The following is a 20,281-nucleotide window of genomic DNA, read 5'->3' on the forward strand; positions in this document are numbered from 1 at the left end:
AAGGAAACAATAATTTGTTGGTCAGAACACTCATCTGGAACATCTGAATGCCAGGTTTAGGACCTTGCTCTAGGTTTCTCTTTATGATAAGGAAATAGGACTTGCTATGGGTTCTCCAAGTTGGGACCAGAAAACTGTAAAGTCTGTTTGCCTCCTCAGTCTCATGCTTATTTAATGATTTCTACAATATGGAGTTGCTGCATGGAAAGAAGGGTTCACAGGCAGTAGTCACATCCAAGGTCTTACCCAAGCTATGGACCCTTCGTGTTACTCCTTACTTCCCTTTCCTCACTCCCAGGAGAGTATTATTCTAGAATGGAGACTTCTCATATCTAAAATCTCATTCTGGGTCTTATAAACCTTTTGTGACTTACCTTTTTTCAAAGCAAATGCTTACATCAACTTGTTTTTGATGGTGATGTTTCTCAGCAATGAAATAAACAGCATTGACTCATTAGAAAATCCCTTCAGGTCAGACTTTTATTGCATTGTACTTACAGATCTGCAGGCAGCAGAGAACTAAATGTAGAAAATTTTGCTATGTTCTTGTTTTTCAAAGAGTCATAGAATGTATGACAAAGAAAGGCAAAAATTTTCCTAAGTAAATATCCTTTAGAGTGGAAGAGATATAGCATCAAAAGAGATCTAGCATGAAAATCATTCTTCCCTAAACAGAAGGTGACACACTGACATTCCAAGAAAATGGCAACAGATCCCTCTGCCAGTATATGGTGATGGATTCTCAGTTCTTTGTGTGATTCATGATGATAGTTAGATGTCAAATCTTTGCTGCATACCAGGGAAGAAATAAAATATAATAATATAAAAAATCTAGTGACTTCTGACAGGAAAAATATGCGATAAACATGGCCTATGTAAAAGAAGCTACAAATGTTAACTCCATTAATTTTATGTTATTAGGACTATTGAATAGAAGTATCAGGTTGCATGAAAAGTGCAAAGATTTAATGTGCACCTTTTCTTGTTTCACTGTCCAGTTATGTGATCAAAAGCTACTGCATTTTCATGGGACTGTGTAGGAAGCCAAAAGCCAATATTTTCAAGATCAGAGGTGTCATTGAGAGAACTGAGCTCTGAAAGCCAAAGTCTCTTAATCACCTGCATCATTTAGGCCAAGACCTTATCAACCAGAAATATTTGGTTGCCTCTTTGAATTCCAGTGAGATCTTAAAATACACCATCCACCTTCTGGCAAACATATTGCTACTGGGTATACTGACAGTATATTCTGACAGTTGATAAAGTTTTGTGGAGCCATGTGAAGTCTCAGGCCAATCTCAGAACTGTTTGCTACCCAGGTTTTGTTTAACAGCAGAGATAGGAGTGGCTGTGCCAGACCAGGACCAATAATCCATCTCCCCCTGCATCCTGTTTCTGGCAGTGGCCAAGAGCAGACTTATTAGAAAGCATACAGGAACAAGAGTGTCACATAGTAATACTTCTCTGTGGTATTTTTCTTGACTCCAAAAATTAGTGCTATACAGTCTTCTGAGCCAGTATTGTCATCTTTATATCATGTAATCCTCAATGGATTTTTTTTCCCCTTGTGTTTTTCTGGTCAAATTTTGAACTTGTCTCAATTATTTGCTTCCGCAGTTCCCTGTTCCAAAGGACTGCTGCCACCAGCCAGGGACATTTGATACGTCCTGATTCTTAGGGTATTCTTCCTTAAGAATTTATTCATACCACTACTTTCCAATCACAAGTGTTGCAAAATCAGTGTGCACTTTTTCTGCGGATATCTCTCTGTTTCAGATTCCTGTTTGTGAAATGCAGCCACGTTCTCACAACATGTAAGGATGCTGCTTATGAATCACTCAGATGCTGTGCCAAGCCTGTGGAAAAACCCATTGGGAAAATGAACAACTGAACAGCATGCTGTACATGAGTCTGAGGCCCAGATAGTGAATAATGAGAAGAAAACAAATTATCAGTGGGATGCTCATTAAATGAACACCATCCTCTAGTGTACTGGATGGGCACAGACAAGCTTGTTATCCATTTCTGTAATTAGAAGCAGTGTCCTAATTGATGTGCAGAAATTTGCCAAATTCAGGTGACTCACGTTTGACTTTGCTGTCTTAAAGGGTTGTTTCAGTGTAGCTTGTGCATATTCATGCCCCATCTCTGAGATAACACCTTGTACTTGAAGTTAAACAGCTATTTATTACAAATGAATATTATATTTTTCCTTTTTTTTTAAAGTTCTAAAACACACAAGAGATTCAGTTTTGAGAGTGGTGGCTCAGTTGTTTATTTCTGAGGATTTCAGTTCCCAACCTACCCATTGCGCCATGGGTAGGCCAGGGCAAATAATATTTCTGTAAATGAAAAAGGCTACTGGTAACTACTGAGGCCTGTGGAGAACAAATGTACTAGGTTTAACTGGAGTGTTTATCAGGCTTATCTTGGTGATGAAAACCAGCTGCTTTTCAGTCACATCAAGTTGTTCACTGCTAGCAGTTCCCGTATTCAACTAAATTGTGTTTTGTACAAGGAGACAAGTCTGAAAGATGTCCCAGGCTGGTAAATACAACAGGAAGGGATTTAGAAACATCTCTGAAAGCATCATCCTCTGACTTTTATGTATCTATTTGTAAATATTGAGGAAAGAGTCAAATACTAATGCCAGCTGTACAGCAGTCTTAGCAAAGAACTAGAAGTGAATAGATCCAGGACAGATCCAAGTAGATTTCTAAAGTAAACACTCCTTGTTCTGTCAGCTGTTTTAAGTGTGGTTTAGAGATGATAAGCCTCCTGGTAATGTTTGAATGATTGCCTTTTTCTTCCCCAAATCTTGCTTTCCTGTGGTTAAAGCAAGGTATTACTGTCTCACTGGTGTCCAGAGGACCTAGCAAACAAGTAGTGGTGGGAGTTACTACTAGTGAAGATGGAATCTGAATCCATAGGCAGGTGAAAATTTAATAATCCTGTGTCTTATAATTCATATCCTGTGACAGCTAGGAAATATTCCATCATGGTATGCTGTGATGCTGAAAAAGTTATGGGGAACAACCATTTCTGAATTTAAAATTAAAAAAAAGCCCAAGGCATTATAACGATAAAAGTGAATTGGTGAAGCAAGCTTAAGTAAACATAAACTTGATAAAATTAAATAGTTTCAAGTTTTATGGATATAAAACTATTTGTGGACATTACTTCCCATATGTCTAGAATGGCAGAATTGAAGAATAGGAGATATCACAGCCAAAGTAATTACAGTGGTTACTCTCAGGCCACAACCTGGAGCTGAAAATGTGGTATAGCTAATTTCTTAGTGACAGCAGCTGACTGCAACAAGGGAACACACTGAGGAAAACCCGATATGAGCCAAAGCAAAGTCTCACGAGTTTGTTTTCCTAGCTGTTCATAGAAATAGCCATTGCCCTGTAGCCTCTTTCTTGCAGGAGGTGCAATTCTCTGCTCATGCTGAGGGAGGCAGAAGTGAAGTGCAGCACAAGTGGTATGGTCCTCGATCCATACTGTGGCATTTCTGATGTGTGGCATTTTTGGTGCATGACATTCCAGAGTTGAGCTATACATCTGATATTCTGCATTATTATGCAGAAGGAAAGAGAGGATGGAAAAGGAGAAATCCCTGGCAGTGTATAACTTTGGGGGCCCAGTGGGAAAGGAAATCTGCTGTCTGGCTTTTATGTGGTCATATCTTTTCCTTCCCCTCATCTCTTTGTTCCCCTACAATGAGACAGTAGAATGCAAACCACAGACCTTGGGTAGGCATCCTCTCCAGCCAGGGGTAGGCAGGTGCTTGGGGTTGCCCTTCTGAGATGCCCAGTTCTGAGAGGTGGCAGAAAAAGGAGACTAAATTCCTGATCCTAGTTATTACACACTTGAATTTTGGCACTAAAACATGTAGAGTGTTGCCTCCCTCAGCAGTTTCCACTGCTTGGCTTTGATGGCAGCAGTCTGTGAGGATTTGGTTTTGGCAGTACTTTAGTACTAATTTTTCTGTGGGTATTTGGAGGTGGAGGAAGGCTGAAGTCTGATGGCAGCTGCAGAACTTGGAATCACCAAGTAATCTGGTGGCTTCTTCAAATGAGACTATAAAGACCTCTAAGGCTGGCCTGGGGGTGCACAGCCATAACTTGTACCAATGGTCTGGCTTTCTGCAGCTGGAGAATGAAGCCATGGAGCCAGCACAGTCTGCTGACCCTCAAATCCAACCTGCAGGAGCAGTCTATTATCCTGCTCCCCCATGGTAGGAAATGCCTCCTTCTTCACCTGCAGCTTGCTTCTGGTTGCAATGGTGAGTGTTCTTGTAATGAGAGATCTTGCTTGTCATTTAAACAGAAAATGTCAAAGATGGGTGATAAGAATAATATGAAAAGAAATTATAGAGGATGCTGTTGCTGTCCCAGCACGATACTGTTGGACCAGCTTTTGGTAGCTGAGCTTTGGGCATATTTGGGTTGCTAGATATTGCTCAGAAGGGGCATTCTTAGGCACAAGGTCACAGATTGCACTGTGGGGGTCGCTGGCAGCATGGTCACAGACCTGACTGAGGGGGGATCACACCTGTAGCAAACAGGTGCTGACTCAAAACAGAGATTTGTTGTAGTTACCTAAGGTTTCATCTGCTCCTCAATCGTTGCAGTAATCACATTTTACCACACACTGTGCAGAAAGCTATTTTGTACCAAGCAGTTATTTTCATTCATTTTTGGCCACTCACTTATATTTAGTGTTAGATTGTTGAGAAAATAACAAGAAGTGAAAAAAAGTTCAAGAGGTTCTTTACCACTGTATTATCTGGATTTACAACCCATTTGGGTATATGTGATTAACTTTTAGGTTTAAACATCTTGAAAATAATTTAATGTTTCCCTAATCCTTCAACTGTTTCTCCTCCTCTCCATTCCCAAAGTACTTCAAAGAGTGATTTACTTACAAATGATAGCATATTTTCTTGCTTTACAAGGCCTGTGTCACTTCTTACCATCGAGAGAGAAGCTGCTATATGATAATTATTTTTATTTCAACATTCTTTTTAGTCAGATAGGGAAAAGAAAGGAAGAAATGCTATCTTCTTTATTTCCAGAAAACATTAAAAATTCCTTATTCTACCCTGCAGTGCATTTTGTTTTGTTTTATTTTGTTAATAATCTGTATTCTGATTGTTGCTTGGTAAGGAATAAAAGAGGATTCTTTAGCCATGGGAATGCAGAGATGTTTATTTCCACTTTGGGAGTATAACATCTGTTAACTCTGTTTTCAGAGTTAGTTACTGAAGCACCTGGTATCTCACGCTCCACCCAAGATTGTAAAAATATTTGAAACTGCAGGCAGTACAGCTGTTCAAGCTTATATGGGATCTTGTTGATTTAATTAAGTTCAGAAAAAGCAGCCATACCAATAAATGCATAGTTGCTTGAAAGAGAGAGGTGCCATTTGATAAAATAAAGCTTCCCCCTTAATTATCTGGGGTTTAGTTAAACATTATAGTCTCCCATCATTCCTCCAGCACAATTAAATTCTGTTCTTGTTGAACTCATGCACCAGATGATTAATTTTTAAGGGTGCAAATGACACAGTGAGGAGAAATTCAGATCCAGCTCTTGCTGCTGATGTCTGTGGCTTTTTAACCTGGTTAAAAAGAAAAAAAACCAAAACCAAGCCAAGTTAACTTCTCTGACTTCTTTTATGAGGAAGACTTTCATGCCTTGATTTGTGAGGCAGTTATATAGTTACGGGAGAGAGCCCTGGCTGGATGATGCCATACATATGGAACAAAGAGCAGGGAATGTTTTGGAGGATGGAATTCAATTCCCGGAAGGGTGCATGCATCACCTCCGCCTGGTCCAGCTGTGGGAAAACTCCAGCAGTCACCCTGGAAACAGGAAAAGGGACACCACATTAAGTGAGGGAGGTGCTAGAGTGGTGTTTAACATTCAGGAATAAATAGGGATACAGAAAATGATACAATGTAGAAATGTGTCTACATCTGCTAAATAATATTGAAATCCAGAAGAAAAGCTATTTCTTGCAAATGAAAATTTTCTGCAAAACCTTAGTGTGTGGAAAAAAACTGGAAATTTTTCAGCTTTCCTCAAACTCAAGAATCCCAAACTACTTGGGAGAATATACACTAATGTATATGGGAAGCTGTTTGTAATTTCCTTTGTAATTTCCGAACATAAGTGGCAAGGTTCCAAGATTTGAGCATAGCAACCACAAATCACTGTGTGATTAGCTGGCAGAGCGTGCACTGGTACAGGAGTGGTAAGTCACTGCTAAAGGCAGGGCATGTGGAGGAAAGGTCATCACTTCCCTGACTGGTCTTCAGTTTCTTGCTGGAAAATCAGTGGATCATTTGGTTATAGAAAACACTGATAGAGGGGAGATTGTTTTCAGGTATTTTCTCTGCATCCTGTTTGCAGTGTTCCTGGATAAACTCACTGGCAGTGCTCTCATGTGGTAATTCTGTATTTGCATACTGTCAGGGGAGGACTCTGAAACTTGAGAAATCTTCTATGTGGGGTTTTAATATAAGAGCAGAGTGACAGAATTTTTGGAAACAGAAAATAAAAGTGACTAAAAAAAAATGGCAGCACTTAGCATATGCAAACTAAGTGGAAAGATGGAGTATCATTACATATTTTTGCTTACTAGAGATGGAATTATACTGGAGATGTGCTGAATCAAACCTTGTTTGACTGGGTAATCAATGAGGCTAGTGCTTCGGAGAGACAGTTCATTTTAACTCCTATGCTGAAAAGCACACACTGCAGGTGAATGTAAAACACTCTGCAGACTTAGGCATAGTAAATGGGATTGTTGAGAATGTCACTGACACTTTTTCTAAAAGCTGTGTGATGTCACTCCAACTCTTAACATGCCTCTTCTCTCTTTGTCTACAGCGATATGAAACAAGAAGAGAGTTAAACTGATTTGTAACTATTTCATATTCTGGTACACAAAAGCATCTTTGCTAAAGCTGGTTTCCTGAGTTTTTTTGACTATTAAAAGCTGCTGCAAAGTTTGGTATCATCACAGAACCTGTGCCTGAAAACACGGGTGGGAAAATTCGCATGTGAAACTGTGCTTTTCAGGACTGGCTCTGCATAATTTCCTAAGTGGGCATAAATTTGTCTGAATGGACAGTGTTTTCTTAGGGAATCAGGATGATGAGCAGTTTATAAATTGACATATGGATACCTCTAGCTGGGAGGGGGGACCTCACCCACAGAACTCAGCAAAATGCAGCTCTGTACCTACTTAGCCCTTCAGAGCACCATAATAGAACTGCATGCAGTCCTACCCTGCTGAAGTACATGCTGTAGATTTATGAAGCATTTTATTTCTCCAGGGCTTTCTGTAACACTCATTATTCAAGAATCTGGGTTTTTCAGAGTTAGTAACTGTGTTTTTGTAACAACTTTGCCAAATGAGCCAGCTTTGTAAATGTGAAACAGCTACAGAGGCTAAGATGGAAATGTCTGTGATTCTGAGTGGCTGGTCAGACATGGGGAGTACCAATCTCTCTTTGCATCATGGAGTTAAGCATTTTCTTCTGCCCTACACAGACCCAGCAGGGGGACCAATGAAAACATAAAGAAATCTGCCTCTCAGGTGAGGTTCCTGGACCAACCCTAGAGCAGCTCAATAGTGCAGTTTTATGCCTCACTGTGTGGTCTTCAGATTCTTCAGCTGCAAAGGTAAACATTACTTCTGTTGAACATGCACAAATGGCATTTTTGAAGGTTCTGTGACTTGACTGAATTTGGTCAGATTTTCACTGGGTAGGAAAAACCATTAGTAACAGACAAGCTGCACTGTCACTGCCATCTATGACGTGTGCTCTAAACTTCCATATTTTGAAGAAAATATTGTCAGAATTTACCAGAACTGAGTATTATTTGTTTCTCCTCTTGAGCCAGCAAAGCCTGGGAGGGATAAATCCTGAAGTATGGCATTCCCAAGCCATCACCATTTGAGGTGATCCACCTCAAATGGTGATGGCTTGGGAATGCCATAAAAGTGAAATGCTGGCTGCAGAACTTGAAGCTTAAGCTGGTAGCAGTCCAGGCTTCCAGCCTGCTGACGTAGAATTGTTACACACTTCTACTAAGTTATTTTCATGTATTTGCTGTACTTTGTTACTCTTAGATGCTTTCATGCCAGGAATGTATTTATCTATATATAATTTTCCATGAAAAAGTGATTTATCTGCAATGCAGACAGATGGAATACAATCTAGTTTATGCAGTATCAACAAACCCAAGCTCTTCTTTTTTGTCTTTACATTTAAGTTAAGTTGCATTTTGAATGCCACCATCTGTACTGTAGTATGCCTCGTCAAAGCCTGCTGTTCCTAAAAGCTATTAACTGAAAAAGTCTGAAAAAAAAAAAAAACCACTCTGAAACAAAACCACTCGACTTATCCCTTTTCTCAAGTACTCAAGGAAAAGAAAAAAGAAACTAATAGGTGTCATAAGGCATTTTGGTGTTATTTTAGATAGACATAGTTGTGAAATCTAAAGATGTAAGCTCTTTATATCCACCCTGTTAATTAATAAAATTGCTTGAATATAAGTTAATAACCCATGTAAATTTTTTCTTAATAGGTTTCAGGATGGGCTCATGAGCATGTCTCATGAGGAAAGAGAGCAATCTTTCCCCAGTGCTGCCAAGATCCAGCTCAGACTCACTGCAGGGCCTCTGCTGTGGAGATGTGTGAGCTGGGGACAGCTCTACAGGGCCCGTATTCTATTCAGTTCAAAGGAGATGGATTTAATTACAAATGGTATAATTTGAAAAGATTTTGTAATTCAGAAAAGCTCTTAAATATCCTTGCTGGCTAACTACATAAATGAATCTTTATTGCATCTCTTCATCTTTGTATGGCTGCAGGCTGTTTAACAAGGACCTCTGCTGTTCGTTTAATTTATTACACCCCCTTACACTTCACATTTTTCCAATTTTTTTTAATGAGTTCTTGTTTTGTTGGGCTTTCACAACATTTTTCCATGTCCCCCGTGTGCTTACATGCACCAACTATATGTTACATTAAAAAATTGCAAATCCTTCAATACCAGCTGCTGTAGTTAATAAACTTGTAACTTTACCCCTGTTGAACTATGTCAAATCCCTGTAACATCTGGCATGTTTAAATTTCTATGCTATTAAGGGTTGAATTTTTATTTAAAACTTCCAGATATGGATCTGTCAAGAATTTCTTTGCACTGTAGCTTCTTTAAACCCCTTAAACCACTTCTGTAACTGTGAAGAATTTCAATTGACAACTACCAAATATTTATGGATTTTTTTGTGTGTTTAATTTGTTATATGGACAGTTTAAAAAATATTTTCTCTTTTGTTTTCTGATCCACTGAGAAACCCAACCAAGTGAATAATGGAATACCATTTTTTCCTGCTGAGCTGATCTTTCTGTATGTGTTTTTGAATCTATACCTACAGATTCTCCTTGAAAGAGGAGATGGGCAGCTCTGGACAGGGGGAACATGCAAGTGATGATGGTTAAGTTAGAAAAACAACTTTGTCTCTCTTTCTGTGTCATGTGAGATTTTTGTAGCATGACTATTCTTAATATTTTTATTAACTATCCATTTTTGCCTTTTTCTACTTAGTGGTGCTCTCCTTATTACAACTGGATTTCAGTAGTTCTTTCCCAGGTCAGAATTAATCCTCCAGAATTTTTTCGCTTGTATCCCATTTAGTCCCAAACTCCTGCCCTACCACCTGCTCTCTCATCCTTACATCTACTTCTCTGTTTTTAAACAAAAACCTTGCAGAGGAAGGTTTAGTGGTGTGTGTCAAAGGGTTAATACATTTCTCTCTCTCACTGCAATTTAATGAGTTGTCTTTGATATTAGCTCATCTGAGACTACCCAGAATGATTTATCATCTGTTTAGGCACTTTCAGGCAAACCATATCATTAGCAATACTTCCACAGCATCCTCTCAGCTGTGTGAAAAAGCAATTTGAAAGACAGGTTAAAGCATTTTATTGGTTTCACAAAAAGGATGAATGAGGGGAGAGACAAAACAGAACAATGCTCAGCTGAGGCCTCTCTGTCACCACCTCTATTCCTTGGTTCAAGGTTATGGGGCTGCACACTGGCTCATGTAAAAGGTGTCTGACATGTATCCTTCTCTTTTGGCTAGATAGGTATAACAGTATTAGTATGAAAATAAATCACTTTACATGGGGGACTTGGTGGAAACCCTTTTCTAGAAATAGACATAAGTCCTAAGAGCTTTAGAAAGAGATAAAGCAACGGGTCTAACAACATGCTGGAAAGAGCCATTAGAGAAGTTGTTACTATGTGCAGACTGGAAAACCTGCTGAAAATAAGCTTTCTTATTTTTGTGCTTCTCCCATTCTATTTCAGAGCAAAGGCTCTGTCTGCATTGCCCTGTATGCTGGATTAGGTTATGTTCCCCTCCTCAAACTCTGAAGCAAGGACACAGTGGTCTACACATACAGTTGCTTACTAAAATATCTATAAAACAAAAATTAACAGCATATTTTGTTTATTTCCTATGGTGCAATGAAACATGGTCTTTTCCTTGACTGTCATGTCAGTTGTCAAATGTATCAGGATGCTTTGGCAAGGCAGTGGGCCTGGAGAGAATAACTTATAAAGCCAGACTCCCCACTGCTGACAGACGGACATGTTCCAGCTGTAGGAAGGACCAAGAAGTGAGATTGTTATGAAAAGGGATGGAAAGGGAATAAAACCACTCACAGTTTCTAATTGGAATTTGAATTTAGCAAAAGAACCCTTTTCACCATGCTAAAGTCCTAGCACTCCAGGGTAAATGATCATGTAGCTACTAGAGATAACCAGCAACAACAGGGCAAAGCAATTGCCCTTCCACGTGGAAAACTTCTCTGACTGTTTTATATCAGTCATAAAATTAACATTACATAACTCCTAATGCAAATGGCATAATTTCACTCTAATGCATTCATAATTAATTTATTAACACTAATTAAAAATGTAGAAATCACTATTATGGTTCAGAATTTGCTATTTTCTTTCTCCATGTGTTACTTTTTGTCTGCACACAATGAAGTCTGAACTAGGAATAAAGCATGGACCTCCCAAACCTACAAGCTCCATCCACTGTGTTTGGTGTCTTTATGACTCTCAGATCATGCATCTCTCTTAGGGACAATGAAGACTGGTGATGAGTTTTGACAGACACCCTGGACATTCAGTTTATCAATCCAAAGCCAAGTAAGGCTGGCAAAGGCTGAACAGTCTATATGTGATTTGAAGACGGCATCCCATTTTATTGAATAGTTTTCACTTCAGTTCAGAATTTTCTTTTAGTTTTGATTGTATTCCATTTCATTATAATTCCTCTTCCCTGTGTTCATTTCACTTTGTTACCTGATTTTGAGATTTCTTCTTCTTTAATGAATATTCACTTCATGAAAGGAAATGAAATCTTGTGATTTCAATGAATATTATTTCAAAAAATTTCAGTTCATTTCACTGCATTTAATGTCATTCCATTCCATGTAATGGTATTCACTTTTAAAATTTTATTTTATTTTGTTTTTATAATTGCATGTCTTTCATCATTTGTCTTCTCCTGCCTGTTTGCTTCAATTCTTTCCCAGATTTCAATATTTCAATGAGTCTCAATTTGGCATGCTTCAGTCCTTTTCACTGCATCTCATGTCATCCCATTGCAATTAATTTTATGCAATCCATTTTCAAATTTTATTTATTTGTTTCGATTGCATTTTATTTCAGCCTATGTCATGTCTAGTGTGGTCATTTCACTTCATTCCTTGATTTTAAGTTTCATTTCATGATTTCTTGATGGGAAATGAAATCTAGTGGTTTCAATTAGTAGTGTTACTACATTGTTCACTGCTCTCTTTACACAAAGGGATCACAATAATCAGATCCATTCCTTTTGCCAGTTTCATATTAAGAATTCATGTTGTTATTTTTTCACAGTTTGGACTTGAAAGAATTTATATCAGCTTGATAATTATCTCCCTATTGTCTCAAAAATCTTGTTGATATTTTCCAGGATTTATCCTTTCATGACACTTAGGTCAGTCATTCTACTATATCCCTTTTTGTATCCTTTCTCCATTCTCAAGTGTGGGCACTATATTGGGTTTGCATTGTTCTGGTACTTCTCTTTTTCACCATGAATTTTGAAAGGTGTAAAGATTAGTTCATTCAGGTCCCTGAGTTGTTAGAGATGGTGGAAGTGGGACTAAGTGTTTGTGTATCACAGGTAAGTAATCTCCAGCTTGTCTTTGTTCTAGCCTGAACTGTTACCACTTTATCACTGATGTTAATTGTGTCAGCCACCTGAGTCCAGTTTACCTTCTTAATGAAGACAGAAGCAGAAAGATAGAAGAAAAAATAAGGTACTAAATTAATTGTCCTTGCAAAAGCCACCTGCTACCAGCTTTTTTTTTTCATTTAGTGAAGGACCAAGTCACTCAGTTTGTTCTGATTTTTCATGTGTAATCCATTGTAACCCTTCCCTTCTCTGCCTCAAATATTTTCTGAATGTGCCATTTTTACAATATTGTTTGCTCTGCGTTGGACTATCTTTTGTTCATTGTGAGAGGCCTCTCATATAATTCTCATTTCTGGGTGAAATTCCTTTACTTTCTTTCAACAGCATAGAGTTTTTTTCAGGGAATTTTGGTTTATGGACATTTTTCTCAGGTAAATTGCCCACAACAGTGCTTTAGGAGTGCAGTCAAATGTCACCCATGTGGTCCAAAATAGTCTCATATTATTTTAATCTGATATTAAATATTCTTTATTTGCCTCTGATGAAATGCCCTCAAACTTTTATAATCAAATTACTTCCTCACTAATGGAAATTCTTAATGACCTTTTATAAATGTCTGGCTATACTGGCATCTCAATTTTCCTGCAAATCTTACACAAATTCACAAATATGATTATTGCCCTTCAGAGGGATCTTAAAGTCTTAATAAAATTTGTTAGAAAGTGACCTCTTACTTAGAGTCAGCTTTCCCGACTCAGTACATATCTCAGTGCTGCAGCTATCAGCAAATCTGGCCAATCAATGTCAGTGTTAACCTATTGTGCAGGTGGCTGGCTGGCGATGAGACACCTGGTAGATAACGAGCTGTGTGGAAAATGCCACGGAGAGACAGAGCTGTTAATCAAAATCCCTTCTGCAAAAGAGTCATTAGAGCTTTGCTTGGCACATGTCAGTGCTGTGTCAACAGGAGTGCTCAGGGGAAATAGCGGTCCACAGCACCTGCCGGGTGATGTGGGCATGTCTGCAGTGGCTGCTCACTCTGGAAGTGCCCTGCAGGTTGGAGCCCGGGAAGCAGAAGAGGGGTCACCAGCACTGAAAATCTTTTGGAGCTCAAGTGCAAAACACAGCACCAGTGAGAGCCAAGCATGTGCCCTCCATGAAAAAAACCTTAAGGGTTGGTGTTGAACAGGGATTGTTTTGAGAAGGCAGTTTCAGTATCTTGATGGTTATGCAGTACCTAAGTGTAGCTATAAATTCTTGGATATGGACAACTAAAACATCATTAGGATTTTAATCTGCCTTGTGCATCCTGGCTAAGATCAGGAGAAATAATGTGCTCAGTTTGCACAAACACAGGAGTATAGATCTCTAAACATGGCAAATGCTCTTGTATTTCAACCAGTTCTGAAATACTTATTAGAAAGTTTGTTCTGTTCTTTTTCACACAGCTTGGAATGATTTTAGCAAAGGTTTAGTCCATTTGAAAAGTATCTGCAGGGACTTAGACTTTTTTCCTCAGGAAAAAAGGAAAGATAAATAAATTACTAAAATAAATTTTATAAAATTTTGTTGATTCATTAGCTTCAGCAGGGTGCCAGATCAAACATCTACATAGAAACAGCATTCTGTGGCTCTGACCTGCTTTGTAAATTGTCTGTAATTTAGTAGTGAGTGAAGCTTAGGGGGAGCAATTGCTTCAAATGTTTGCTGCCATTAGCTTAAGGGAGAGGAAATGAGAGGAATCCAGAAGTTTTCATTTCCAAGTGAAGCATGTCAGACAGCACAGCACAAGACCTTTTTAAATTGCAATATGGCATCATATTAAACAGAACCCATCTGTGTTTCCTTTGGCTTTCCATCAGTTTACATTTTTTCTTAGATGTAGTAGTAGCAAATGTCAGAGCTTTTTCACCATTTCCCATAGTGCAAAATTAATATGTGACTATCTGTAGGTCTATAGCTCTCACTGACCCATTGCTGCCAACTCTGAGCTGTTCGTCTCAGATGTACCAGTGGTGAATTTATATGAGACATGGTGTGAAGTGACTTCTATCGAAGTGTTTTACTGCTGTTAATGAAATAAGAGAACAGTAATTAATGTGAAATGATGCCTCAAAGTGAGTGACAAGCACTAGCAGGTACTGATGGGCTAGATAAGGATACAGGCCAGTAGCACAGCATGTGAATAGACCTGGGTTCCAGCGGGGTGTTTGGGCTGTGCCTCTGCAGTGTCACCAGCACAAGGGATGAGGCTGGAGCTGGGCTGCCTGAGCAGAGATGGGGGATGCCAGGGCTGAGCTTGGGGGGAGGGCTGAGGCAGCAGGGCCTTGAGGTCTGATCCTGCCTTTCTAGGGGAAAATGAGGTGATGCCGGCTGAGCCAGTGGCTGGGTAGGGGGCTTGAGGACAAGAAGAGACCTTGCTTGGGACAGCATTAACCATCAGATGAGAAATGTCCTGTGATTTCAATTGCTGATTCCCAGGCATAAGTGGTTTCTTACTCTTGGGAGTGAGGAGTTGAACATTTAGATTAAAATAGCAGGAGGGCTGTGACACTGGGGATGAGAGATTGATATGCTGCTGCAAGGGCATCCAGGCATGAGGCTATGCATGTCTGAAAGTGAATTCCTCCTCTGCACCTTGAGGGCTGACAGATTTTAGAACTGGCAGGGAAACTGCACTGAGATGGGCTGTCAAAGTTGCCTGAAAGGAAGTCACCAGAATGGTGACTCTCCCTCTGAGCTGGACCCTGTGTGCAGCTAGTATAGAGAGATGACTTCTGGAAATATGATATTTTGATGATTCCTGCAACTTAAACGACTGCCTATTGAGTTGGCTCTGAGTGAGCCTTTGTTCTGAAGGGCTTCGTGCTAGGGAAAGGGGAGGTGGATGCTTTTGATGGCCAAGGATGGTCTGCTTAGAGATGATTCCACTTCTGTCATTCCTTTGTCAAGCTTAGATTCTGTCTGGCAGTGAGAGAAACAGGGGAAGGTGTTTGCCATGTGTCAAGTGCAATTTGCATGTCAAACAGGGGTGTTCTGGCTGGGGTGGTTCAAGGGTTCCCGGGATCCTCCACCAGCTCACAGGGAGCTGCATTCCCACAAGGGAATGAGTGCAAGTTTTCAGGTGTACCAAGTGGGATTTATCTTGTTGAACTGCAGTGAGTCATCCTAAGGCCAGCATGTAAATTGGTTCAGGTGCCTTCCTCTCAGCAGGCACACAGGTATTTTTCAGGGTGAGAGTCTTATTGACCATCTCTGTCATTGATGTTGGTGTGCTCTGTGTTCAGAGGGAGGGGAGCTGCCTCCCACCTGCCTATGGAAATGGCCTATTGAGTCTGTCTGCATCCTGCTGCTGTAGCTATATCAGATGTACCAGTGAAATAAATCACTCTGTCTCATGAGACTTTTCTCCTCTGTTGATTCCAAGTCTATAGTTAATCAGGCACGAAAGTGGTACCTCTCAGCAGCTTAAAAAACAACATGAAGTTTGTTGCAGTTTACTCAGCCTGCTACTGCTCTATCTAGGCAAAGTCAGAGAAAGACAGGATCACTGATCTGTGTGGCACTTCTTCAAGGACAAAACAAAAGTGAAAAGTGGCAATTTGTGAAAGACCCATCAGTGACTCTGACAAAACAAAAATAAAAGCATGAGGAGCACTTAATGTATTTCCAAAATTCAAAAGTCACCTACAGCAGTACTTACATGTAAGTCTTAATCTTGCTCTTGTGGAAGCTGTGGAACATCAAAAGATAGAAGAGAAGCACAGATTTTTCTTTAGCTTTTTCTTTTTTAATAAACTTTCAGGAGATTTGCTCTTTATTAATCTTCTGTGTCACCTTCTGATCCTTCTGGTTTGTTATTACACCTGCTTGTGACAATCATGGGAGCTTTGCACTGATTACAATGAGTGTGTTCAATGACATCCGGCTATTTTTAGGTATGAATGCACAAACACTGAGATGGATCAGAAGCTAGTAGAAAAATTTCACTTGATTTTTAAATAAGAGTTTAACTTAGCTATCTAATATAATGTCTGTCTTTTGAAACAAAACTGCTCACCAAAATGTTAAGGTCCCCAAAAGCAAAGAGCATTCACTGGACAGTCATGAGAATAGACAATGTATCCTTTTTCTAAAACTTGTTTTTGAAAGCTTTTCTATTTTCTTGTTCTGTTTCTGTGTCTTGAGGTTTTCTGAAAGTGTAAACTCTGGTGCAGCCTGAAGAGATGTAATGCAGGGTTAAGAAAAAATGGCTGTGGTGCTTCCCAATATCTGCTCAGTGATGTCATGCAATGCAGATTAATGCCTCTCCTCCAGCTGGCAGGCTCCTATGGAACTCACTGACACTCACATGTTCATACACCTACTCATGCTTTTTCCCTGTTTGTGGCCTTATAAAAACACCCCAAACCAAAACCCCCAAGAGAGTCTGTTTCTACTCACAGAACTAGCAGATCCTGGTCTGCTCTGCTGAAACATGATTAATGAAGTATAAATGGGTAGTTTTCTTCCCAAAGGGCTACTGACAGATTAAAGGCTGATTAAAGTTGGCTGTTGTTTATATACGAAAGGAGGCAACTACTTGATTCCTGGTGGGCAGCAGTCACTCTGAAAGTTTGTTTGCTTTTGATGGAGGTGAAGGATAGACAGAAGGATTCCTAGAAGAGTAAAAATTTTTCTCTAGGATGGAGCTGCCAAGTGGTTTGTATGCAATATTTTCCAGTTTTTATATACTAAAATGTATATAAATGCACTGACAATAAGGAGGGGTGGAGAATTCTTGTGGAAGCACTCGATAAATCCTGCACCAGGTAATAAACTCACTGATATCAAAGGTCTCATCTGCTCCTTTGAGATAAGCTCTTATGTAATTTGATACTTATCAAAGTTTGCAAAATTTAGTTGGGAGATCTTCTGAGCAAAGGCCATTGCAAGCCATTTGTGAAAACAGCAGGATATATTTCACAGCTGTCAAAGCACTGGAGCAGTTTTCCTTGCAGGACCTTAGAACACTTGAATTTCTTGCTGAAGCATGAGAAACTAGGGAAAAGAGCTAAAGTTAGCTCAGATATATGCAAAATATCTTTAAGTCATGACAGCAGAGGTTTCTGCAGTTGCATCAGGCTTTCATGGTGTGCATCTTGCCTGGCAGCTGCAGGGGACATGGTCCAGCTTCATCCAAGAAAATCTTGCTTGCAGCTTCCCCCACCTTGCTTTGGGAACTGTGTTTAAGCTGCTCCCTGACTGAGCTGTGTTAAACTTGTGCCTGTACCTGGTCTTGCACCTTGTTGACCCACACTCACAGGCTAATGACTTGACTTGAGCAAGGGTGGTGCCTGTCCAGCTGTGCCCTTTATCTGTGGCTTCCTTTGTCTTCTTCCATTGCAGACCAACCATCAGATAACCGTTTCCCTCTTGTGATGAGCATGTACAAGGAAAATCAGTTGCAAATTATTGCCCTTCCTCTTAGAAACCACTCACCAAAAAGAGGATCAGCCTCTCTTGATGCATTTTGCAGTCACATTTAATTTTCTTTTCTGATCTTACTGCTCATGATAAACATATGCTGGCTGATAATAATCAACAACCATAATTTCAGCAACAAAAAGTTTGAAAAGTTTTGAAAGTCTATTCGCAAACATGTCAAGTGGATTTTTTAAATGCATACTTTGATATTTTCCTTTCATTTTCTCTGATGGTGTCTCCATAATTCAGCTTCCCTTCAGTAAACATCACGGTATTTACAGCATACGGAGACGTGAACAGTGTTGAAAAATAGGCTATTCAGGATTTGTTTTATTAGTTCAACATCATCAAATAAGTTTAGGTAAGATGGAAGCAACTTTTTTACCTCAGAGAGGTTACTGTAACCTCAGCCAGGTTACTGTGTCCATGCTGAGGATGTTTGAAATTAGGCCAGTGGCAAAACTGTGAGTTGTAGTTCCTGCCTATTGTCAGAGTCCAGCTCCACAACTTCATGCAACAGCCTGCCTTGACATGGCAGGATGCAGGAAAGCAGCTGGGCCTGCTCTGTGAGCAAAGGACCAGCACTGCTGGGAACCACCCTGTGGGATATCATTCCTCACTAATGAGCTTAAATGGAACCAGGTGGAGCACAGAGGCAACATGAGGCGAGATTTTGTAGAAAGCACTGGTGTCACTGTGACTACATAAATAAATGGAGGTTTTTTAATTCAGATATGCAACAACTGGACAGCTGAAGAAGGATGCTGACAACCCAGAGGGAAACACTTCGCTCTGCACTTTGTTTTGAATCTATAGCAACATCTGGCTGTATCTTTTGTGCGTGTATAGAAGGCTGCTTTACTTATGTTAACAAAAATATGTGTTTCTCATTTTCTCTGTCACAAATTCACACGGTCTTAAAGACTTTATCTGCTTCCTTCAAGTTCCATTAAAACCTTGGGGAGAGCTTGGCTTTTGCAAGAGTCTGCGTTAGCTGAGGTGTGAACCTCCACCCTCCTCCTACAGCTGCTCCACATGCTGTAGACAGCCCTGTTGGCTGCGTTTGTTCTCACTACCTCTAGGCACTGAATTCAATAGTTAGAGTAGGAGCTTAGTGTCTTTCTTAGATTTTTCTGTACTTGACCTAGGAAAATGCACATCTTCATCCCATTTGGAAAAAAAAATAAATTAATGTTTCCTTGCCTTTCTCCTTCCATCCCCATAAAGCAACTCTGTGGTGACTGTATACCTCCCCCTGGTAAGAGAGACAAATCTAGGCAAAAACAAGCAAGGGCCAGGATGGTATTTCATTGACTTGTTGAAGACAAGGGGGATCTTTATATGGAGGAATTTGCCCTGTATGTTTGGGGGTTTTCTCATTTAACAAAATTCTGTTACATTATTTTGTATGCTTATTGGGATTCCAGATGGTTTTTTTAACATACATAATACATGAAAACACTGAAAGGCAATCTCTGTGGAATCCCTTTGGATTTCCTACAAATATTTAACTTCCACTCCAGCTTTCTAGATACCTTGTTGTTTCTGTCCTATAATGAGATCTTTTAATATAGCTCCCAAAGCTGTAGTATAGAACCTAACACCTTATAAAAAGGAAATTTGCAATGGATGTAAGGAAATTATATCAGAAATATCCCAGCAAAGAGCTTGACAGTGAGTTAGAGATAGCGTCAAAGCTGGCATTATGCCAGCACTGGGCGACCACGGCTCTCGGATATTTTTCTAAAGTTTATTTTTTGCTAAAGTTTAATTTTTTACATATGTTCACTCTCCAGCCCCCAAAGAAATATTTTTGTAATGATCTCTTAAAAAACTGACAACAACAAAAAAAATCTATTTCAGCCACTGGGTTCTTAAAGAGACTTTTAACAACTAGGAAAGTAGCACACACAAAATAGAACTAAATACCCTAACTATAAGAAACAGATTTCTTTAAAGATAAAGGTTATGATGAGCAGTAAACAAGACAAAATAGTGCTTTTACCTTGGGGGAGGGGGAAAAAGGGAAAGGAATGGAAAACCCCAGCGTGATGAATTCTTTCTCATGCTATGTCCTACAGATCAGGGCAGAAGTTCCATTACTGCTAAGTTTGGTTACGAACTAAGGTAGAAACAAGGGAGTATTTAATGTGCATTGCAGTCAGCACTTTCAATAAAACTCCTCTCTGGGGGTTGTCTGCTGCTAGTGTTTGCATAGATTTCACTCTGTGCAATTTGGTGTAAATCTCTATCGCAAATACCTCTGTGTGGGAAGGGAGTTGTTCTTGCCACCAGAGACTTTTTTCAGCAGTCAAAATCCAAACAGACCTCTACCCTGCAAAACCAAATAAAACTAAACATTCCCAACCTGAAAACTCAAAGACGTGGAGCCCTTCCTCCCAATGCCACAGATTCATAGAATGGTTTGGGTTGGAAGTGAAATAAGACATGATCTAATTCCAGTCCTGCTGCTATGAGATGGGGCCCCAGTTGCTCAGACCCCCATTCAACCTGGCCTTGAACACTTCCAGGG

The 20,281-nt window shown here is 39.7% G+C and overlaps 1 long non-coding RNA gene across 2 annotated transcripts in view; it reads left to right on the forward strand.

The window, feature by feature from the left end:
- LOC135296523 (uncharacterized) overlaps positions 1-9,383 on the forward strand; it is a 28,710-nt gene extending 19,327 nt beyond the window's left edge. For both annotated transcript variants that reach the window (XR_010358608.1, XR_010358607.1), the window contains exons 3-4: positions 7,566-7,697; positions 8,607-9,383. This is a non-coding gene — a long non-coding RNA (uncharacterized LOC135296523). The remainder of the gene's footprint in view (positions 1-7,565; positions 7,698-8,606) is intronic.
- The last annotated feature ends 10,898 nt before the right edge of the window (positions 9,384-20,281 follow it).

This window comes from Passer domesticus, chromosome 3 (assembly GCF_036417665.1).
Source record: "Passer domesticus isolate bPasDom1 chromosome 3, bPasDom1.hap1, whole genome shotgun sequence".
NCBI lineage: Eukaryota > Metazoa > Chordata > Aves > Passeriformes > Passeridae > Passer > Passer domesticus.